Raw genomic sequence first — 24720 nt, 5'->3', positions numbered from 1 at the left:
GTGTAACTTCGGCACACGGCGCGGGCTGATCCAATGGAGCGTTGGGTGATGTGCAAGCACCGAAGCTTCTCAGCAGCTTGTTGGGCTGAGGCTGCCTGTGGAGGAGAAGGGGGGTCGGGAAGGAAGAGCTCCCCACTAGGAAAGCCTCCGCCCCCCGCCCCCAGCCCGAGGCTCCGGGCCCAGCCCATCACTCCTCCACCCCGGGGAGCTGCTGGCAGTCCGGGCGGGGGTCCGACGAGGCCTCGCATCTCACCGCAGTAAAAAAAAAACAAACACACACAAAAAAAAAACGAGCCGCCGTAGCGGGGAGAGTCCCATCGGGCCGGGCTCTGGCGCCCTGCAAACTTTCCGGGGAACTTTTTAGGGCCGCTGCTCCCTTTGCGCCCCGAGCCTGGCTAGGACCCGGAGCCGTCCAGTCCCGGGTCAGTAACGACCCACCCCACCCCTCCGGCAGGAGCACACCCTCGGGATCCCCGCGGCAGAGAGACCAGGCTGCAGCAGGGCCTCGGTCCTGGGGCTGGAGAGAAGGAAGTTCGCTGGAGCGAGAGGAGACGATGCCTCGGCGTGTGGCAGCTGGGAGCGCGGCCCGGGGGGTGGATCGGGCCTGGCAGGGTGCGGGCTGGCTTGGGGAGGGACAGCCGGGGACAAGGGAGCGCAGAGGGCTAGCGGGGCTGGAGCGGTTCTCCCGGAGCGGTGGGACTGGGTAACTGCTACAGCCCGGCCCCCCCATTGCAAGGAGCTGCGGGCACAGTCCAGCCCAGGCGGGGGGCGGCCCTGCTCAGCCTGGGGGCGGAAGTTTGGCAGGAGACTGAGGCGCAAATGACACCCCAGGAACGCCCGGACCGCTGCGCAGCCCGGCGGGACCCACGCAGCTACAGCAACCCCCGGGCCGGGTGGTCCCCGCCGTGCTGGGTGAGAGCAGCGGGCACATGGGCAACGGTGCCTGGCCTGTCAACGGGGCAGCTGGCTCACCGGAAGCCGGCCAAGAGCTGGGGCAGTAACCGGGTGATTGATCCCAGCCCCCGTGTGTCTCTAAGATATCCTGGGGTGGGGGAGCAAATATATAGCCCCTTTCCCCCAGGTTAAACCCCAAATCCCATCTGGCCCCTTGGAATCTCCCCCTGCTAAAATGTGGCCTGCTTCTGTCCCAAGCGGTGCAAAGTGCATTGGGCTCCCAGAGCAGCTCTCCCAGCTCCGGGCAGACCTCTCTTGGCCTCTCCCAGCGGCCTCCCATGCAATGCGAATTGGCCCCTTCCCACTTCTCAGTGTGGCTAAGTGACAAGCTAATAACCAATGGCCGGAATAAAGCTAGGAGTAGCCAAGATCCCCAAGAATAATTCACCCCGCAGCCAGTGGATCAGACATTTTCAGTGGCACTCCCTTGTTGTAAGAAACAACCCACTAAATACTCCTTGAGTTGTGATGAAATGCATCCCTTATTGAAAGGGTCTCTTGCTTTGTCTGGGAGTGACAGAGACTTTCCTCTCCATTACCCCTCTCATTTCAGGAAATTAATGAGCTGGAGAACTTGTGTATAGCACCGAGAGGCCGCCAAACACATCGAAACTGCTCAAACCATTTGCCACACAAGCCTCTGAGTAAGGCATGTTGCAGCTTTAGCCCGCCAGCCTGGAGGGGGGGGGGGAAGGAGGGGAAGCAAAGAAGAAGGTGAGATAGGGAAGAGTTGGGCTTTTCATTTCTTTCGGCTCCATAATAATAATAAAAATACAGCCAAGAAATGAAACACAATGTAATAAAGCTGGGAGACAGCCTGGGAACAAGCGAGATGGTGGCGACAGCTGGCAACCTGGATTTATACTTAGTAATGTGAAAAACACCGGCTTCTACAGGCAGCATCCAAACACAGGGAAGCAAATTAAATGGAAGGGGGGAGGTGCTGGTTGGGGCAAGGCTGGGTCTGTCCAGAGAGATGCATCCTGTGCTATTCTACTTGGGAGGGCTTCTCTGCTTCAGGCCCTGGGCTGACCTTCTGACCCCATCGGAAGCCTTCTCCCTGCATTGTTAGTGGATATCTCTGGCTTTGGCATTGTATCTCTAAGCCCTGTGTTAGCCAAGCTACCGGAGCAATATTATTAATCATTGCAGCAGCACCCGGAGGCTTAGCACCCCACTGGGGCATTGTACAAGTCTGAGCTTTGGACAGACTTGCCCTTTATAGGCCCCTCTTCAGCTCAAAGCATTTTCCAGAGCTGGGTGTCTAGAATTAGCCCCTTTTGCCAGGTGGGGGGGGGGGCACTGCAAGTTGTCACTGAGGAGTGGGGGGCCATTGGACCCTACACCCCCATCCACAGGCACATGTGACTCTCAGCCAGCAGAAAGAACAGAAAGCCTATTAGCTTGCAGGGATACAGCATAGAGCAGACTTACTAGCACAGGAACCAGAAGTAGTCAGTACAATCCATCTTGGGGGAGAAGGAGGCTCAGAGCCAAAGGCCCTTCCACCCATCAATGCACCCCAAGCCAGCAAGACTCACTCATGCCCCCAGCAGTCCATGTCTTCCGGCAGCCAACCCCACTTCCAGCCTTTATCCAGCTTTTCAGGGGAAAAGTGTTACCTGATCACGTCCCCCTCCCAGGCTCAGGTTTCAGAGAGCCTCCACCATTGTGTATATGCTGAGCTGGTCCAGCCTCCCTCAGTGGGAGTCACACCAGGATTTCTCATCCCCATCTAGCTATTGGTGCAGCGCCCAAGGAAAATGAGGTACAGGCACAGGGTTGCCACAGGACAGTAAAAATCCCATGCAGCATAACAAAGCGAAATCTCATGCAGCGTAACAAAGGGAACAGAGTGAATACAGGCCCCACTTTGTCACACATGTCAATAGTAGAGGCAAAAGGGGAGTTCAGCTCAGAGTCATGGGGTCATGCTGCCTAGCATTGTTCACCCACAGGCCTGAAAGGACTCTTAATGATGGGGGTAGGCCCCATCTTTTTTCTGTTCCTTTTCTCCTTCATTTTACAAAGGGAAGAAACCAAGGCCCAAAGAAGTTCATGGTTCTCTCTGTTTCCCAGTTAAGTCAATAGCACCTCCCGCCACAATAAACTGAATGGGCGATGAATCCAGCCCTAACACTTGCCCATAACCCTTCTTCAAGGCAACATAACGTGGCAAGCTATTTTTCATCTTTTACCCTGGATCCACAGATCTATGCCATTTGATAAGTGCCTGGTCAGGGGCTGGATTAAATGAAGTAGAGTGAAACCTGTTAATAATGGCTACCAATGGGATTCCATCTGGATTGGCTATCAGACAATGGCTGCATAATCCACTGTTCACCAGCTAACCTTTCTGGGTCAAATACACAGTTCAGGCTTCCCGGGTTTGTGTGTGAGCAGTGCAGGCATCGGGGGGCTGAAGGCTGGGTTTACACTGCACGAGGACAGGGGGTAGCTGTAGCAGTGAACGCCTGCTGCATTCTGGGCTCTATATCCTAAGGGAGGTGGGGGGGACACAGATACCAGTGTGGTTTTAGCATACAGATGCAATGTTTCATGACCCTTTTGCTTTGCCTGCTCTTAAACAGAGAGGCCTGGGTATCCAGGCCTCAGGCCTCCTTATAGTCCTTCTTGCCCACCTGTGGATAGGTAGTATGTGAACTACATGTAGTAATGCTTTCACTAGACCCCACACACTCCATGATTCATCACTTTTCCTTTGGTGACTTCCTCTTTTGGGGCCCCTCATCTCACTGTGCTGCAGTGTCAGCTAATCAAAGTGCAGCTTGGTACAGTCACTTCCCTTCCAGCAGCATTAGTGGGTGGCATAACACAGCAGTGCTGCTTAGGAGACCGCTCAGGTGAGTAAGGGCAGGCAGGATCACACCCTCAAAATGGGAGATCAGGGAAAACCTATGGGAGACTGCAACGGAGCAGTGACTGTTACTCTATTGCCATCCTGGAGATCAACAGGCTGTGAGGACTATCTTTCCTCTGTCATTTGAAAGAAGTAGGTGGCTAGGATTGAAATCAGCTGAAATCAGTGTTTTTTATTCACCTTATTTATCCATGGACAAGAGCAGTTTGTTAGGGGTGGAGTTTTAAAAAGTTCAGGCTGGTACTTACTGCTCCTTGGCTTTCAATGCCTCATCCACTTAGATGTTTTGAAAAACTCACTTCATGTTCCCCTGGGTTGAAAGCATTTGACAAGGACACCTGTATAAGTTGCTAGGGTGGCAGGTGCCTGGAACAGAGTCTATTGGTAGAACAACATGGTTACAAATCAAGATAAATGAAAAAAGCAAAGAAAAGAAATAGACATTTCTAAATCAGCTGCTCCAAATGCATTTGCCCAACAGGAACTGACCACTGCACAGCCTCTCGCCCTATATTTAGTAAAATCTAAACCAGACATTGATGATAATATTATTAAAGACAGGAAGAAGTAAAATAAGAGAGAGCCTGGTTCAGATGCCTTATCTATTTACACTCCTGAAGGGGAGGAAAGATGGTACAATGAAGATATTAGGGGTCAGAAAAAGCTGGACTGGCAGTTTCCTTTTAATAGCAGAATAGACACACTGTTGACACAGCAAGTTCTAAAAAGTCCTAACCCAATTTTGCAAGCAATAGCCGATAGAAAGCGATTAATAAAACATTTTGCTGTTTCACCCGATTAGGTGGAGGTGGAGTAGCAATGATAGAGCTGCTTGTCACAACTCTCCTGATGTCCTCTGCACATCAAGTGGTCCACATGATAAAATTGGATAAAGTAATTGGCAAAAGATGTGCATGACAGACCCGGTGGCTAGTCAGTGGCCCATTTAACTGTGCAAATTGGGTTGGATAATAAATTGGGTAGAATAATAAAATCGATCTGTAGTGTGACCTTGAACACCTCACCATGCTTTTGTTTCTTTTCCCATGCTTTGTCCCTTGTTGGTTTAGACTGTAAGCTCTTTGGGGCAGGGACTGACTATGACTCTGTGTTTATGCAGCACTAGCACAGTACCCCTCTCAGCCCCCGATCCAGGTTGGCTGAGATTGAGGTGTTACCATAACAATAAAACAACCTGTGCATGCTCAAAGAACAAATAGAAGTTGACACAGACAAGACTAAAAAGGGAACATTTGTATTCCTTATATTTTGCCTGCAGTATTCAGTCTCTTATACTCCCAAACTGGAACTAACCTAGTTTGACTATCAACGTAAATTGGCAGTATAGCTGGGAACCTCACACTCTGCTACACTGAAGTTTCCCCCCCAAAAGCAAATGCTTCAGATAACTTAAAATAAGAAATGTCAGAAGCCAGCACTGGGGGACCTATTACAATAGCAAACCATTATATGGTCCCAGCAGAGGAAAGCCAAATTGGCCCTGACGCAGATTTTAGTTTCAAGAGGCTAATGCATAAAACTACTGATAGTGTGTGTACAAATAAAATATCTTGACAATGTGCAGGGAAAATGGTATTTGCAACATAACTGTACAACAGCCCTAGAGCACATAAAAATACAGTGGGCTAGATTCTCATTGATGGATGCTGAGGGAGCTATGTCTATTGACACCAGCTGAACATCTGGCCTTGTGTCTCAAATCTGCACTAACCACTTCCTTTGAGGAAAAAACTGGGAAAGGAAATGCCCCTCTTTCAGTGAAAAGAATGAAGCCTATGTTCTGAAGCCAATTTCCTTTGCCAGCAGGAGGTGCTCTGAGAGAAGAAAAGGGTCCAAGTGCAATCTACCTGGACAGGCCAAAGAGGAGGAGGTGAGTTATGTAAGTCCGGAAAGATGTTTTTTTCAAGGTTAGACTCTCTCTCTCTCTCTGACTGAGACACACACACATACAGTGTATTTTAGTTTCTATCTCAATATCTTCATCTTAATTGGAAAACAAAAAAAAAAGACATTTTATTGGCTTTTCGTCTTGTAAATGGACTAGAGGATTATGGTATTTTTAAAATATTTTGAGAATTTGAGACCAGCCAAGCTATTTCTACTGGGGTAAAGAGTTACCATGTTTGCCTAAAAGCTAGATTTCAGAAAACTGTATTTTAATATGCTCAGTCTCTGTGATGATACATATTTCCGCACATCATTACTCCAATTTTTCAGGGTGTTAATATTGCACCCATGGCAAGTCACATCTGCTGGAAACTTGGCAGCCTAAATGCATTTTTATAGATTTTTATTTGTTTTTATTTTACTTTCCATTGTGTCTTTAAAAAAACTTTTTAAAAAGTCAGTTGGGTGCCAATGAAAGATGCCAGATGTGACAACTGAGTGTGTCTGTTTAAACACACCCTGGGCACAGACAGGGCATACTTTATCATACTGAGCTGCCAACGTACCCAGCCATAACCTGTAAGGAGAGTTAGAGGATGAGTCAGTCTCTAAGGTGCAGTTGTACTTAACAGCTGCAGCACGGTCACACTACAGCATAGGCACCCATTCCAGCCAAGGGAGTGAGTCTCCCATCTGTAGTTCATCCACCTTCCTGAGAAGCAGTAGCAAGGTCAAAGGAAGAATTCATCCATCAACCTTGCACTGTCCACACCAGTGGTACAGGTAGATGCAACTACGTCTTTCAGTTGGTATAGATTTTTTACAGCCCGTGAGAGATGTAGTTCTGATGATATAAGTGTAGACCAACCCTAGGCCCTTGCTCTGATATCTCTTGCTCTGATAGCGGAGGCCTGGTCTCCACTTAAAATGTACATCAACCTTGCTGTGTCACTAAGGGGTGTGAAAAATCCATGCCCCTGAGAAACTTAGTTAAGCAAACCTCAGCCTCAGTGTGAACAGCATTAAGGGAAAGGAAGAATTTTTCCTCAATCCAGTTAGCGCCTCTCAAAGGTGGATACAGTTCACAGAAGTAGCCCTCATGTCACTGTAGTATATGTCTATGCCACAGTTCTGTTGCTGCAGTGCTTCAGCTGTGCTGCTGTAGTGTTTGTATTGTAAACACATCCTTAGACTGCCAGCAAGAGTGACCATTGGTGCCAATTACGATAGTGGTTCAGGGCCAGTCTACACAGGGAGCTTACACTGGAATCATTCTCTCTCATGTGGTGTGAAAAATCCACACTTATCTATGCAGGCCTACCCCAGGTGTAGTCATGTAGTCAGTGCTAGGCTGGAAGAAGAATTTTCCAGTGACCTAACTTCTGCCTCTTGGGATATTACACAGAAGGGAGAACCTTCCCGTCGGGTGATGTAATGTCTACTCTGGAACACTAGAGTATCCAGTTGTGCAGATACTGGTCCACTAGGTGGTCCACTAGGACTTGGATTGAGACCACCCAACTTATTGCACTCTTACTGCACCAAGCAACCAGACGACAATAAAAACTTCCCATAATTACTAACCCAGATGCTAGGAGTAAGACTCTTACCAATGCCCAGAGCCAGCCCATTCTCCTCTCTTCCATTGTTTGTAATGCACCCTTTGAAGTTTGGAAATACAATGTCAAAGGCTTGACTTTGTTCAGTTTGGAAGGTATAAATTGCCACCTCCCTTCCATCTTTGCCTCCCTGCAAAGCACAAGCCAATGTGATGTTGTTCCCTTACTTCAGTTTTTGGGTAAGAGAATTATGTCACCCACATTGTCAGCATCGGTCCAGGGATGATTTACTCCATACTCACTAAAATCAATGCTCTGGCTTCTGTTGGCTTCAGGGGACATTTTATGAGGCCCCACAAGGGGAGTTTGTTAACTGGTACACCCACTACTGTCTGTCTGACTCTACAATGGCAGAGAACCGTAATCACTTACCAGCGGAACCACAATGTTTGGCTTTCCTACTGTTTGAGTGACAGAATGATGAATTTTAAACAATTTTGAGTCTAGGGCACACAAGAGTTGCCTAAAGCATTATATTATAGGCCTAAACAACCTATTCATATCACACAAATGGTGTACCCCTTCCACTTGAGGGCCATCAAACAAGTAGCTGAGTGAATAACACGCAGTGAATAATTTAATCCATGAATTTTGCTTTTTTACCTCATTCAAAAATTGTCTGCGAAGAGAATGCAAAGTTCTTGAAAGCATTTGTTGTTCAGAATTATTCACAAATTTCTTCAGTGAATAATTTTGGTTTGCAAGATCTTTCAAATTGTATATTTGCTTCTCCTATTCGCAATTCAAAATGTGTGTCATAGCTAAGCAACCGGGCACAAATTTCAAATGGCCTTTTGGGATGCAGTGTTCACAGGTTACCAGGCTGGTTTGTTATGGACTGCAAATCAGGCGGCTGGGGAACAGGAACGGTATCATGCCCCCGTTGGCAGCGGGAGAAATTGAGGCATGGCAAGATTGAGGCCTTCATTTTCAAAAGTGGCTGCTGGTTTTGGAGGCCAATCTGAGATACTGAGGATCTGTTTGTCTGAGGTGTTGAGGATATGCAACTGAGTACCTATAACTTGTCCTCAGGGGGGATTCTGGACAGAGACCATAGGGGAGAAGGGGGAGCATCGGTTCACATGTCCTCCTCCTCCAATTTCTGCCAGGCTAGGAGTTGTCTTAAGTATGGCTGAGGGGACTGTGTTTTGGCAAGGCACCAGCACCTAGCACTTCCATTGAGCCCTGCTAGGAAGCACCCAGAGCAAAGATGGGGATGGCAGCTCAGCTCTTTCAGAAGGGGTGTGAGGAAGCCCTCTGAGTCCTGTCCCTTCCTCACCCACAGTTGTCATTACCTGGTTGGTAGCCTATGTCTGGAGGCCACTTCATCCCACAGCAGGAAGGCGATGGGAGAAATTAGTGGGGGAGAAGCTGTGAGGGAGTGGGGGCAAGATGGTACCAACATGGAGGGGGGTGGGAGGTGCAGGATGAGTGGGATAGGGGCTAGAGGTGATGTCTTAGGTGGTCATGTGTCCCCTTGAATCTCTAAATTGTGCATTGTCACCATCAATAGTCCTGGGTCATCTCTGGTTCCGATGTTCACCATCTCTGAAAATTAGACTCCACATCTCTCAGTTTGGGGATACAAACATAGTGGCTTCCAACTGTAGTGACCACTTATGCAGCAAGCCAGTCTCTGAGATGGAATCCCCTGGCCAGTAATAATAAAGTCCCTTTGCTATCTCAGTTGTCACCCACTGCAGCAAGCAGGACCCTGGCTGAGAGACTGCCAGACAATAGCTACATTTTTCATTCCAAAAATGCACATGTAAAGCGTTTTTTTATTTACACAGTATCAAATCATACATTTCTTAGGAGCTCAAATTCACCCCTTCCCAAACCTTAGAACAAATAATAAAAAATCAGCCTTCAGGCCTCTCAGGGCTTTAAAAGAGAGCAGGTAAAGCCATTACCCTCACTTTGCATAGTAAAAATGATATGCATAAAGCTGCACAGAACAATCCTGCAAAGCTCAAAGGAAACAAATGGGTGACTTATGCCATGAATTTCAATGGATCTTTGTGCCGTCAGAATAATAGCCAATAAGACAGTGAAGTATTGCATAAAAAGATACCAAGAAGTCAGTCTCACACACACACACACACACACACACACACACACACACACACACACACACACACACACACAGAGTAATATTGTGTAGAAAGAAATTGCACGTGCACACACACTAATGCAGTGTAATATTGTGTAGAAAGAAATTGCACAGAAATTATGCAGTGGTATCTGGAGTCATTCTGAGAGATAAAGGTCTCTCCATGGAGTCGGCCTGGCACATTTTAGTAACTATTTGGTTTTTTAAATAGGAGGAATTACCCTATAACATCCCATGAACGTTGGCCCTGCCATTGATTTATCCAGGATGTTTGGCTCAGACACAGCATCTGATTTGCAGTCAGTTTCCTGCTCTCTACCCAATTTTTCAGCTGGGTTGGGCTAAAGCATAAGGAGGCTCCCTGGCTTGCCAGAGGCCAAACAATGAGTCTGTAACTCAGATGGGGTTAAAACTGGGGTCTTGAGTGAATACTGGAACCAAGTTTTTTATTAGTCTTAATAGCTGTCTTCCCAGTGCCTGCCTGGCTGCAAAACAAAGCAAAAGCCATCCTTACTGCAGGTTCCTTTGGATAATGGCCACAGCTTACGGATAAATGCAACCAATTGGTTCACTGGCTTGTTGTCAGGAGATAGGGCCCAAGGTCTGTGCATGACAGGGATTCAGCACACTTTCCAATCCCTCCTCCCACATGCTCTGTCTCACACAGACCCTCATTTCTGCCTGTACCAGGTTCTAAATCATTTAAAATAAATTCATACCCACACCTGGTACCTTGCTCCATCTTCCATCTACACGGACCTACCCCCAACACAGACTCACATTTCCAGCAACACCTGCCTGCCCCTAAAGTCTTCTCTCTTGAACAGCCTCACAATGAGATAGAAACACTGATGCCCTATAAATCCTTCCTCTAATGATACCACCTCCATCCTCCAGATGGCCTCCCACACATTGCTGCTGGCAGAGCTATGCCCAGCACCGCCACAACACTCAACTCCCCCTGAAACATGTGCTCTCCCTGCTCCCACCCCCACAGTTCCACTATCATATACTAGGTAAGAATCTCAACTCACGGCAAGTTGTCACAAGGATACAGTTTGTGTACAGTGCTCTGATGGTACAGGAGAGGCAATACAAAGTACACTCTGATAGACAGGGAGTATATGATACCAGCAACTGGCTCTTTCAGAGATGTTCTGCAATGCAAATTCAAACTCTTCTCTGCAGTTTCACCTGCTTGTCCTGGTTTCTCGGTGCATTTTCATGAAAGTCTAATGTGAAATGGAAAGATTATTTGTGAACAGTCAGCGTCGGCCTTAAATGTCGCCTCCAAGGATACGACTGGAGGACAAGTGTCATTCTGACAGTGAGAGATGGGCTCCTAACCTCATGAGTATTTGTTGTCTGTCATGGTAACCTGGTTGGTAGATGGAAGCCAGGCAATTCCAGTAGGAAGTATGCATGCTCAGTGTCCCAGGAGAGATGGCGTTTTCCAGAGCAATTGTGTGGTGAACATCTGAAAGCTGCAGAGAGAAGAGGAGTGCTAAATAATTATCTGTTTCCCCCCATTTTCCAGCACTTCTATTCATAAGGCCCAAACAATTCTAACTGGCCCCAAATCTGCATCAATGGTTTCTGATGAGACTGCTTTTATCTCCTTCCTAGACTTGACTGTACAGACTACATGCGCCGGTAACTGTTCTAGCTAAAGTTTACTGTCCAAAATTGAGCATGTTCTCAAGAAACCATTTGTAGAAGTGTGGCAGGTGGTGATAACACTATAGGCTCAACTTTCACCCATGAACACCTTCACCAGACAGCCAAACTCTGCATTCACATGCTTAGATGGATGCCTTGGTGAAAACCACCTCTTGCTTATGCTTAGGAACCCAACGGAAGATAGTAAGGACAAAGTAGTGTTTGAACATCCAGTTCAGGAGCCTGAGTTTGAAAATTGTCTTCCCCCTATGCAGATCTTAGCTCCTCTTCCACTCTTGCATTTGCCAGCCAGCAATGCTATGGCTTTCCCGACTGATGCAGCAAACCCTAGCACCATCCCCAACCTGCAGTTGGAGGGATCTGGGCAACTGGAGTGAGATGAGGGTAAAAGTGTGGATGCTTGAGGAGTGTGACAAAATGAGCATTAACACACCAGGCAGGTCCCAGCTGGTGACACTACCCACCACATTTCAACAGGGGAATGTCCAGAAGTTTCATTTCTCTCCCCTGGCTCGCTCTTACCCAGCTCTTCTTCAAGAGAGCTCTACACAACCTTGAATTGCAACCAGTGATGCCGTCAGTATAATCACTGTTACGGAGTGGAATGCCTGTTGGCAAGGTGAGACAGAATCATTGCACCCTCTCCATGCTAAATGGAGACTCCATAAAGCTCCGAAATACCTCCCAGCACTAAAGATGCATTTTAACAGCTGAATTAAAGGGAAGAATGGAATTAGTTAACGTGTTAATGCTTCTTGTGTAGCAGAGGAGCTTTTGACATTGGCAATTGGCAAACACTATCAAAGGCAAACAGGGAAAGACTTGTTACCAGTGTAAAGGCTTAACACGCCTGCAGGATGGGGAGCGGGAGGAAAGGGAATAGCAGAGACACTGGCCTCACGCAGGCTGAGGGGAGGACTGTGTGCAAGCCTAGATGGCAGGGATAGTAGTGTGGTGTGCTGGGGTGGAATGGGGCTCATGGCAGGTGTTGGGATGGACCAAGGCAGGAGATGGGCTGTGTTAGGCTGGGTCCAGAGGGCAGTGGTGATGGGAGGGTCTGGAGGTCCCTGCAGGGTACTAGGGTAAGACATGATCTGGAGGCTGGGGAGATACTTCTCTCAGAAGGGAGGCTCCTTCACGGGAGGTTTTCAAAAGGAGGCTAGGGAGATACCTGTCTCAGATGGTTTAGACACAATACATCTCGCACCTTGGTAGGGGGTCAGACTGGATGCCCCTTGCAGTCCCTCCTAACCCTATGAATGTGTGATTGCAGCATTTGCAATGAGATTCTCAGTTAGCTTCCATGTCCGGCCCCTTCCCCCTTCCCGTGTGGTAGAGGGTGACATTAATGTTGCTATGTGGATTGGAAATCTGGCAAGAGCCACCTTTGTATCACCGGGCAAGCCCACCAAGATGTTTATCAGCATCTATCCTACATGCCTTCCTCGCTCAGCACCTAGGACTTGCATTATCTTCAGGGAGGTCAATGCAGCTTTTGAGAATAAATGCTGCATACAGGAGAGGAAAAATCAGTATTTTTTTAAAGAAAATACGTTTGGCTTATTTTATAGCTACAACGCATCCTGCCCTTACTTAGAGGTCTGTGAACTATTCCCCTAGGCCTCTGAGCCCACCCCAAATCGGAGCACCCCAAGTTCTTATTGTACATGTGAACCATCAGCTCAGGGTTACAAATGTGCCACACACCTGAGCTAATGCTATTGTCACAGTGCTGTAGAAGCTGGAGCTGGATAGATCTTCGGGATCACTGGCTCCCTCTCCTTGCCTCTGTGGGATTGTTTCCTGGGATACATTTTCTAGTATCTTGACCAGTCTAGGTTTAAAAACCTCAAACAAAAGGTCTCGTAGCATTGCTTCTCTGGGGTAACTATTCCAATAATGCTGAGTTGCTAGAACTACTAGGTTCTTAACTCCAAACCCTGGGGTTCCATGTTTGGCTACCCTTGCTTGGCTCATTGTATGTAGGTAAGTCACAACTTTGTGGGCTCACTTTACTCATATACAGTATGCTATAATATTGATATATAACTGCATGAATTCACATTAGTAAAATGCTTAGAGATCCTTGGACAAAAGGGTCCAATATAAACACAATATATAATAAGAATAGAAATTCTTTGTATTTTCATCTTCTGAAGCCCTTCCTAAACACTAAGGTCATGTCTACACTAGGAAATTATTTTGAAATAACTATTTTCAAATAGCATGTCCATACTATAGGGAAGCCTCACAATTAGTCTGGGCAGGCTCCCCTAATGTGGACGTGATACCTCAACTTAGAGCCCCAGGAAACACTGGAGTAGTTACTCTGAATGACTCTGGGGAGTAGTTATTTTGAAATCACTTCTGCGATTTCAAAAGAATTATTTTGAAATAAGCATTATTCGTCGAGGAAAGCAAGAGCAATTATTTCAAAATAACTGGCTTGGTAGTGTGGACACTCTGCTTGTTATTTCGAAATAAGGAGAGTTATTTTGAAATAACTCTCTAGTGTAGGCCAGGGCTCTCTGATGATTCCTCAGCACTCTGTAAATCACTACTCCTAGTATTTTTATTATTATTATTAGTCCCATTCACAGATGGGGAAAATGGAGGCACCAAATGTTTAAATGATTTGCACAAAGCTACAAAGGGAATTGAGTAAAAGCTTAGAATTAATGAGCTGTTTCCCTATTCTGAGTTCAAAGCAACACCTTTCCAAGAATAATTATTATACTCAGTTCAATAAATACATGAGCTGCTTGTCAACAGATGTAGGGAGGGTGAAAGGACAAGGAAAAGCTGCACAACTAAAATGGTATTTCTTTGAGATAGGGAAAAAACAAGCCAGCTGATGCACCTTGGCCATGGGAACAGTTATTCCTCTACATATGCAAACTCTTCAGACCTAGCAATCTCTTGGGTGCACTGAACAGTTATAGATTGCTGATTATAAAAGCAGTAAATGAAAGGACACCTTTGAGTGAGTGTTCCTGAATTAAACTGTCTCTGGGTTTGTCTCCATACAAAATAAAGTAGCACAATACCAACTAAGGCATACAGCTAATAAAACATAGCAGAGATGCCAACTCCTGGAAGATAAGCCCCAATGGGGTCTTTAGACTTGATTTTCAAAGCATCTGAAAGCTAAGAGCCATATGGAAAAAATGCACGTACAATGACACATTCCATTTTCATGGCTGATTACCACAATTGTGCATGCAGGGTGGATATTAGTATTTGCAAATAAACCATTGGACATCCAATGACAATTTGTGCACACAGTTCTGGAAATTTCCCCGTGCATTGGGTGTGCAATTGCAGGTAGAGTTTTGCCACAACCTTGAATTTATGATGCTTTGATGTTGGGGGGAGGGGGGAAGCAGGCCCTTTGAGTCTGCAGAACAGGAGACGGTGACAGCAGTAAACAACATGAGCAAAGTACAGCTCATAATTGGAGATAGGCCCACACCAGAAATTCACATGGGAATCCAAATTTCCAACACTCAAAATTTTGCATTAAGGGGCTTGGTTCAGGCCTTGCTCTTATTCTAATATTGACTAGAGAAACAGTCTAATCATTAGTATACTCAGAAAAGTCAGTAGGAAACTTGGACTGACCTTTATTCACAAAACAGGTCATTTCCCGCCTTTGGCCTTCCCTCAGGCAGCATAGAGTGGAACATGAATCTTTTAATTGTACAGGTTAAATCTCTCTAATCTGGTACACTTGGGACCTGACTAGTGCCAAACCAGAGAATTTGCCAGACCACGGGAGGTCAATATTGTCTAGCAGCGTCACCAACACCTCTACTGCTTACTGGGCTCTTCAAAGACATTTACGGGTAAATCAGAGCTAAATAACAGCATACATCCCTGAGGGGCTCTAAATCGAGATAGCACGTCTATATTAGGGAAGCCTGCCTCGGACTAGTTTTGAGGCTTCCCTGCAGTATAGATATGCTATTTTGAAATAAGATATTTTGGCAAAACTATTCCGGAATACCTTATTTCAAATAAGCATGCAGTGTAGACATATCGGCTGTGTCTACACTGGGCCCTTCTTCGGAATAGCCATGCTAATTTAGAACTTTGGAATAGGGAAATGCGCGGGGGATTTAAATATCCCCCGCCGGATTTAAATAAACATGGCCGCCGCTTTTTTCCCGGCTTGGGGAAAAGCCAGAAAAGAGCATCCAGACTGGCGCGATCCTCCGGAATAAAGCCCTATTCCGGAGGATCTCTTATTCCAGAGCGTCCAGACTGGCGAGATCCTCTGGAATAAAGCCCTATTCCGGAGGATCTCTTATTCCTACTTCAAGTAGGAATAAGAGATCCTCCGGAATAGGGCTTTATTCCGGAGGATCGCGCCAGTCTGGACGCTCTTTTCCGGCTTTTCCCCAAGCCGGAAAAAAAGCGGCGGCCATGTTTATTTAAATCCGGCGGGGGATATTTAAATCCCCCGCGCATTTCCCTATTTCAAAGTTCTAAATTAGCATGGCTATTCCGAAGAAGGGGCCAGTGTAGACGTAGCCATCCTGAGAGCCAGGCCTGGTGGCTGTAAACAAACTTTATAGGACCATGGGAAACTTGGCCACACCCACGATATGTGGACATCAAGCTAACTAAAATCATGCCAGACCGCGAATGATGCCGGACCAGAGAGTGCCAGGATCGAGAGGTTCAACCTGTACTGAAACCAATCTGACTGCAGCTTTTAAATAAGAGTCCAGGGCGCAACACTGACACAAAAACAAAGCAGTAGGCTTCTGAATGTGTCGCTTTGGTCATTTTCTTTTCATTGATGTGGTGTTCAAAAGAGTGCAGAACAATGTGGTGCAAAGTGCTGCTGTCAAGAGCAAATACCTCGAGCTAATTCCAATAAAAGAGAGTTGACACAGACTCATTTGGCATTGTTGAGAAAATTGGCTACATCTGCTGAGTTCATATAATGCTATAGCACCACAGCAAACCCGCAAGAGCAACAAACCAACTGAACAAAAGCAGCGGCTTCTCTGCTTAGACCAGTAAATTGGTCATTAGAAGTGGAGTCACTGTAGCTCATGCAGTTGGCATTGGGTGCACCTTCATCTGCCATTGCAGTCAGACACTTGCAGATTACTGTGCAGATCTTGGAGGAATTCTCTCTCCTCAGTTCCGACACCTGATCCACCTGCCCAAATTAGGACAGGTGGGTAGAACAGCCATGGGAAGAGAAAAAAGGGAAGTGAGAAATCACTCAGAAACAATTGCTCTTGGTAAATAAGAACCAGGACTTGCTGAGGATGGCTAAGCTCATTTCAGAAATGGTCTTCCACTTACATAGGAAACTGGGACAAGAATCACCGAGAGGGCAATATAATCATCATGCTACAAAGCAGTTGTTTTCTACCCTTGATCTGCATGAGCTTCTCTTATAATTGGGACTCCCACAGCATGCCAAGTGCAGTATAGGCGGAAGGGCCAGACCTGTGGGACATTGGGAAGCACTGATTTGTATTGTCTAATCTATCCATCCAAGATATTTAGAGGACTGTAAGCACTTGGTAAACTTGGCAAGATGTGGGTTAAAGGCGGCTTTCCATACAGTCAAATTTGTTTCTGAAACCTTGGTGACTATATGCCGCTGGAACCAGAGTGACAATTAGTAAATGAGGTTCCTTCAGCCAAACCAGTAAAATTGACCTTCAAGCCAAGAACAGACTCTTGTTAATTCACAGTCTGTGCTCTCTCGGTACGGTCTAACCTACACAAAGCTGCGACTGCTGTCATAGTTACTAGCCTCCTGGGAATCCACACCCTTTTCTCTGTGCCACAACTTATTTACTTCATCAAATCACGGTGAGCAACCATCTTTAAGATACATCAGCGTCCTGACTAGAAGCATATCAGCCTATTGGCAGGGGTCCATACACAAGAGAAATGCCCGGGACACTTGCAGTCTGGAAGGATAGGTGGTTCATGCCAGAGATTGCCTATGATGGGGCAGGGAGGTTCCACACTCACAATGTGAGTTTGGAAAAAAGAAGATTAAGGGGGGACATGATAGCGGTTTTCAAATATCTAAAAGGGTGTCACAAGGAGGAAGGAGAAAATTTGTTCCTCTTGGTTTCTGAGGACAGGACAAGGAGTAATGGGCTTAAAGTGCAGCAGGGGAGGTTTAGATTGGACATTAGGAAAAAATTCCTAACTGTCAGGGTGGTCAAATATTGGAATAAATTGCCAAGGGAGGTGGTGGAATCTCCCTCTCTGGAGATATTTAAGAACAGGTTAGATAGACATCTGTCAGGGATGGTGTAGGTGGAGCTTGGTCCTGCCTTGAGGGCGGGGGGCTGGACTCGATGACCTCTTGAGGTCCCTTCCAGTCCTATTATTCTATGATTCTATGAGAGGGTTAATAAGAGGACATGGACCAAGCTGGCCTTGCCCACTAACCTGCAGCAAAGGTCAGCCTGGAGAGGTTAGTTAAAAGGAGAAGACCTAGCCCAGGACTGACCAGGGAGAGATTAAAGCTCTGCTTCTCTTGATGGGAAGGAAGCTTGGTTGCAGCCCAGAGGCTGAGCTCGCTTGCTGGCAGGATGACACTCCTCCATTCCCCCACCCCATTAGCAGGGACAACCATATCTCGGAGGATGTTCGGACTGTTCAGAATCAAGCCCTGGATAGAAAGGCTGGATCCCACCAAAGGGTGGTCAGGTGACTCTGCTTTGAATTGTGAGGGTTTTGTTCCTCATTTCTTTTGGACTTGAACTCCTGTAAGGGAAAAGACAGAACTGTGTGTTGGCTAGAAGCTAAAGCACCACTGCGTCAGACCTCACAGAGACAGTGACTGACCAGCAGAGACCCACAGCTGGGAGAGTCATGCCCTGAGGGACTGCAAGAGGGTGCCACAGAGGCAATAAGCTCGCAGTGCCTGAAGGGCATATTCCATCTCAAACACATTTCAAACACACCCAGCAAAGAATCCAGCACCTTTCCCTCTGGGGCATGGCTGGTGTCAGATCTTGCAGAAGAAAACCGACCAGGTTATGGATCCCAGTTTATTATCCAGTCGAGAAGCCAATGACCGAATGGCCCATAGAGGCCTTAAAAGTAGTCCCTTCGGGTAAGGTTTGAGACACGTTAGCAGGCCATTATGGGGAACACTTGTGTACCTGCTCTGGTGATAAATGAAATACTTCAATTTCTAGGGATGCTAGTCTAACAACCTTCAGTAGCACGGCAATTCTCCTATAGAACTACGGGCTTGATCCTCCATGCTCAGCAGTGTCAAGCCAGAAGTAATTCCACTGAAGGCAACGGAAGTATATTAATGTAGGAAGATAACCAGTCCCCATGAGTCACTACTGCCAGATGGAGAGTATGTAATTGGCTCATGGTGAGGAAAAGGAGGAAGGTGAGAGGTAACCGAGTCAATTTTAATTCATAGGCTGAAAGACCGCTAAAGTGATCCAGTTTTGGCATGGCTGCCAATAAAGGATCAAGTTCGCCAATCATGCAGGGGAATCTCTTTGGAATCAAATTAAATGCTCTTAATTTAATTCTCCCAGAGGAAGAAACAAAGGCTTTATGATCAGCTGTCAAATGGTCTGCAGCTAAAACACCAACAAAGTATGACAGAAGCAAGATATAAAAAGCCTCTCAGGTTTCCTTTTATTGACTGGAAATTCTGTATTTCATGTCCTATTTATCTTTCAAACTAGCCAGCTACAAGCCGTATAGTAAGGGAATTGAATATGATCATGGGCAGAAAGCATCTACCCATTACGTGAGTGCCAGTCACAGATACCTGAAAAGACCCATTGCTCACACAAAATGGAATTTAACAAAACAAAATGTCCTAATGTCAGACCTCCTAACCCACTCAAGGAGAGGTGAGCAAGATTCCGATTTCAGCATTGCTAAATGAATTATCTTTCTATAATCCAGCATTTAGGGCACATGGCGTCAGACCTCTGATTTATAATCACATACTTGAGGATCACAGGCTATGAAAATTATTGCTGTGTTGGCAAGACTAAATTATGCAAAGCAATGAGTTATCTGGAAGCCCACAACACGCACACACCTCAGTGATCTATCGCTCTCAGTGCAGATGTTCTGCTGCAAAGGCATTTTAATTAATACATCGAAAATACATTTCCTGGCTTGTCTGAGATGGAGATGAGCAGGGAAGTGACGCTGGGGGGGGGGGGGGGGGGGAAATGTCCCTCCAACAAAAATCAAGGGGAAATGTAATGACTCACAACTGGTCTGAACCAAGTGGGAGAGCATCATGTCCTGGTACTGCGCTTGCACTGAGCTATGTGTGGCAATTAGAATTCTGGAAGGTGGTGAATGAAAATGGTTCAGCTTTTCCATGATGGTGGCCAAGGACTTACATTTTACTCATTCCACTCTCCGATCCTCTAGCTAGCCTCGCCAAGCTCTTGTGCCCCTGCCTCGGACACGTGCATGTGTGCGCGGTAAAGATGGGCTCAAAGGTTCTCTCAGGGGCTAAACGTCCTCAATGTCAGAGATGTTTAGATCCAGGGGCTTGGTTCTGGCCCACCTTGGTCTGTGGAAAAACAAGGGGAAAGATCCTTAGCTGTTGCACAATGTTACAGCTCCATTCCAAGGCCGGCCCACAACATCTTGGCACCTGAGGCAGGGAACTCAAATGACGCCCCCTCTCTGGAGCAGAGAGAATACATATGCATCAGCAGCAGATACAATTTTCTACACTCTGGGTCCTAGTGCCCCCATCTCCCCACCCCACAGTCTGGCACCTGAGGCAGCCGCCTCAAATCGCCTCATGGTAAGGCCATCCCTACTCCATTGCAATCCAGTTTGTCCCAATACATTTTCAATGCACTCACATTCCCTCCAAGGGATAGCTTCCTGCCCCAACAAGCAGAAACTAAAACATCAATCCTGAAGATTTATTCTGGAAGTTACAATTCAGTGGAAAGATAGAGCAAAAAGGCTGTCTGCTTGGATGACAGCTGGATAAAACATTTCCCCCCTTTTCTTCTGAGAAAGTTAATGTAAAGAAAACAATCTTTAGGCCTCAAAGCAGACTAGAAGGAATAGGACATTCAGCTTAATTAAGAGAAGGATTTCTCCCCTACCAAATAGCTGAAACTGCTGCTTGCATGAGGAGAGTCTCCCATATGGACCAAATCAAAGACTGTAGAGGCAGTAATTAATAAAAATGGGTAATGATCGACCATCTGTCCGCAGTGTTTGTTCTCTAGAGCAGGGCCAGCTTTGAGTCCTCATTAGGTATTCATCCTCTGAGCTGCTACAGATGTTAGAGGTGGCATATCCCATTGGATCACAAAGCAAAGGAGGAAATTACCCCTTCAGAAGGTAGTTTAATGGACCTACAGAAGGTGGGGGGTTGAGGAGGGTCATACACCAAAATACCGGTGTTAATTGAGGTTCACTGTATAAATGTTCAGGTCAGTTTAATCAGTTATGTGGAAAGGGCAGGATGGAGAGAGGAGGGGAAGGAAGACTGGAGAGACAAAGGGAAGGCATGAGAGAGAAAAGATACAAGCCTGACAAAGGACAGACTCCCACCACATTACAAGGGGCTCCAGATGACTGACTCAAGGCCAGATTGCACTTTCATAACCTGTTTACATGGGAGTAACTGAAGTCACTGCCTTGGCTATGGATGTGAGTGTGCAGAGAATGAGGCCCACAGAGGCAGATATTTCCCTCACCTCACTGAGTCATTCCAGAGTAGACTGGTAGGAGGAATGTGCCTGTCTTTACCTCTTCAGAGGAGCAGGAGCAGGGTCACATTTTCCTTTTCATTTTTTAAACCCGAAGGAAATGAGCTGTGGGAAGGAAAAACTCTGCCTGGGCCTTTTAATCCAAAGCACCTTCTTTACTTAAGAGCTAGAAGGTTGTGCCATTTCTCTGGCACCTCAGCTACAGAGAACAGCCTTGGATATGGGTTTGCCTGTCTGTTGCAGATATTTGTAGTGCAAGCTCTCTCTGCACGAGGCACCAAGACATGACAGAAATGAGGCTGTGTTAAGTGTGTCCCTAAAGGCTGCGGTCCCTCATCACACCTACTTTCCACCGTTCGTACTCAGAATGTTGCTTAGCCCCTTCCATCTCCCCACGCAAGTGGAATTTGGCTTCATTCTTAGCAGATAATTATTACAGAAGAAACACCACAACGGTAATTTGTCCCAGTTTTGCATGACTGTGGAATGTGGATTTCTTGTTAAACACACACACACACACACACACACGAAGGCCACACTCACACACACACACACACGAAGCCCCCCCCACACACACACACAGGCCACACACACACACACACACACACACACACACACACACACACACAGGCTACGTCTACACTGGCAGCTTCTTGCACAACAACTGTTTTGCGGAAGAGTTCTTGCGCAAAAAGTCTTCCACAAGAGCGCGTCTACACTGGCATGTGCTTTTGCGCAAGAGCGTCTATGGCAATGTGGACGCTCTCTTGCGCAAGAAAGCTCTGATAGCCATTTTAGCCATAGGGGTTTCTTGCACAAGAAATTCATGTTGCCTGTCTACACTGCCCTCTTGCAATAAGAGCTCTTGTGCAAGAGGGCTTATTCCTCATGGGGAGAGGAATAACTCTTCTGGAAGAAGCCCTGTTTTCCGATGCTAGACTGTAAATTTACTTGCGCAAGAACACATGTGCAGTGTAGACACCCGGCAAGTTTTTGCGCAAGAACAGCTGTTCTTGTGCAAGAAGCCGCCAGTGTAGACACAGCCAATAAAGTACACACACACACACACACACACACACAGTCCCACACTCTGTACTGAAGCTGTAAACAGGGTTACAGTGACTTGATAAAGCAGTGTGGAGGCTCTAGTAATGGACCACCCTGGGGTGTTGCAGGCCAGGACTGAAACACACAGGCAGAGCTAGTCGGACTAGAGCAACCTGCTGCTTCAGGTCAGGATTGAGTAACACTCTATGCTATGTCTACACTCGCGATGTCTTGCGCGAGTAATATGCAAATGAGGCTAAGCGTGGAATATCGCCAAGCCTCATTTGCATACCTAATGAGCCACCATTTTTTTCAGAAGAGGCTCTTGCGCAAGAAGGAGTGTCTGAACTGCCCCTTCTTGTGCAAGAAAAACCCTCTTGTGCAATGCCTTTCTTCCTGAAAAGTAATAGATGTAGCAGCATTGCGCAAGAGGGTTTTTCTTGCGCAAGAAAAGGCAGTGTAGACGCTCCTTCTTGCGCAAGAGCCTCTTCTGAAAAAAATGGTGGCTCATTAGGTATGCAAATGAGGCTCGGCGATATTCCACGCTTAGCCTCATTTGCATATTCCTCGCGCAAGAAGCCGCGAGTGTAGACATAGCCTGAGTAGAGGTAATCTGGAAAGATCAAACAGGGGAGAGAAGCTGAAAAATAGGACTCAGGGCCTTGTGCGGATTAGTCAGGCACTGGCCTCTAGCACACCAACACTGGCAATCTGCCCCTGGCCAGGGGCACTAACAGTGCCTCGAGACATCAAAAGTAAACGGGAAACCTTTCCGATGAGGTAGCAAGAGAGCAGGCTCCCTCTACTGGCACATTCTGGAGAACATCGGGCAGATTGGACGAAGAGATGGGTGGGATTTCCAACAGAAAAGTAATCAATGGTAGAGGGGAAGAAAAGCACCTCTCCACTGAACTAACAGCACTCTCAGGCGGCCTTGCTCACTGGTCCAGAAATAGGGCTATGCTAGGTGGTTGCCAATTCAAACCACGCCTCATTCTCTCTTATTCATTTCCAGTCTCCAGCCCTCCAACTGAAAGCAAAAATGATAATGAGAAAAGCTTTATTTGCCCCGTATTTCCAGCCAGGTGCTTCAAACTCAGTTATCTGAAGCCTCCTGAGATCTCCCACTCATGAGAATCCCCGCAGTTTTGTAGACACCAAGCCCAAGTCTGGGGGCCTTCGGAAGTATGACCTTTCTTTACACTCCAAACCAAGCTTTCCACCGCTGGCAGGACAGCCCAGTTTTCTCATCTCCCACCCACTCAGCAGACCCGTGGGCTTAGCAAGCCCAATATTGTCTCCTGCACAGAATGATTTCCCGCCGTCTCACATGGTGACCCCAATTCCCAACCCAGAATGAACTTCCAGGGCCCTGACCAGAGGGCACTGGCCAATGCTTGGACAGGCTCCATTTAACACAGGAATAAGGCAGGGGGGAAATACCAGCTGGTGATCCTGATCTTGGGGCAGTTGTTCAAAAAGCAGTAGTGTCACTGGGGCTGTTTCCATTCTGATTATTCAGACGCTGGTGACTCAGATTTCTTCCACAAAGCATTTACTCTAAAATGTTTGAATTATATTGTCCGGCAGCAGTTACCATGACAAGTACTTCCTGCTTAGAGGCAGTGGGTGGATAGGGCCCTGAAGTGTCCTTCAGAGCCACTTGGTATATGGAGGAGGCTGGGGGAACGTTGTGGCGTGTGATTCACTGCTAGCTGGTATCTACAGGGAGGTGGTGGGTGTCAGCCTCCGTGTCTGGCTGTGGCTGGCATTTGCTCATTGGGGAGGATGTTATGAAAAGGGAGTCCGTTTGGGAGGCATTGCATAAGTACAAGGTGCTGCACCTACACTGCCACCAGGAGCTAAACTGAGCTGGTGCAATTAGGTGCCCAAAACCCAGCCGAGTGAGAAGCAATTCTGTAGCATAATTGTTACTCACACGATCCCCAGAATGAGAGAAGAGCACAGTGAGCTACAGGTCTAGCGAGCAACCTTGACAAGGGCTCAGAAGCTTCCACGGTGCGGGCTCTCTCATTATAGGAAGCTGAGCCTATGATGTGGCAGAAACAGGTCAGAGGCTGAGTGATCACAGAGAATGGCATTTTAGCCAGACCTCTGGTTTGACAGATATCATCAAGTATCGCATTGTCCCACTTCCGGCCTTTCATTGCGGACTTCTGGCCATGGCAGCAGCTTGCTAGGTGTATCCAGTAGCATGACATTTGGCTGAGGACACAACATTTCAGGAGTTAGAGGGTCTGAGAGAAGAAAGTGAAAATCCAGACCTTTAGTTCATCCTGGGGATGATGTCATGCCCGCAGAGAAAAGTCACGCTCCAAGAAGAGTGCGATAAGATGAAATGAGACAAGCTGCCACCACACCCACAAATCTGCAGGGGAAAAGTCCTTGACAAGGTGATATGTACCCAGGTATCCCTGGAGAATGCATTACAACTCAATGCCTTTAATAAAAAATAATTACAAAATGCTTTACAGGAGGCTTTCACACAGTCCAGACAAACCTAACCAGCCACTGTGCCATCTTTAAACAGGATTTATATTAGCACCTGGATATATAGGTGGGGAGAGGGAAGAGATATATGTGGGATTAACCTAACTACCCAAGGTACCACTTTCAAATTTTAACAGAATTGCTGGAGAGGTCCTGCTTGTCCCAGGACAGTCCTGCTTCTCACAGGAAATTTTCCTGTCCTTGTGTAAGCCAGCCGCTTGAGTCCTTGGTCCCTGACCTGTGCTCAGGCCTGTAAGTACCGGTCTAGTGGCTGCGTCCAAACTG

At 46.9% G+C, this 24720-nt stretch overlaps 1 long non-coding RNA gene across 2 annotated transcripts in view; it reads right to left on the bottom strand.

The window, feature by feature from the left end:
• Positions 1–9320: 9320 nt before the first annotated feature.
• Positions 9321–24720, bottom strand: part of LOC142818619 (uncharacterized) — a 76064-nt gene continuing 60664 nt past the window's right edge. For both annotated transcript variants that reach the window (XR_012896174.1, XR_012896175.1), the window contains exons 2-4: positions 19537–19712; positions 10823–10959; positions 9321–10707 (exon numbers count right to left, since the gene is read on the bottom strand). This is a non-coding gene — a long non-coding RNA (uncharacterized LOC142818619). The remainder of the gene's footprint in view (positions 10708–10822; positions 10960–19536; positions 19713–24720) is intronic.

This window comes from Pelodiscus sinensis, chromosome 16 (assembly GCF_049634645.1).
Source record: "Pelodiscus sinensis isolate JC-2024 chromosome 16, ASM4963464v1, whole genome shotgun sequence".
NCBI lineage: Eukaryota > Metazoa > Chordata > Testudines > Trionychidae > Pelodiscus > Pelodiscus sinensis.
This window is presented reverse-complemented; position numbering and strand designations above follow the sequence as displayed.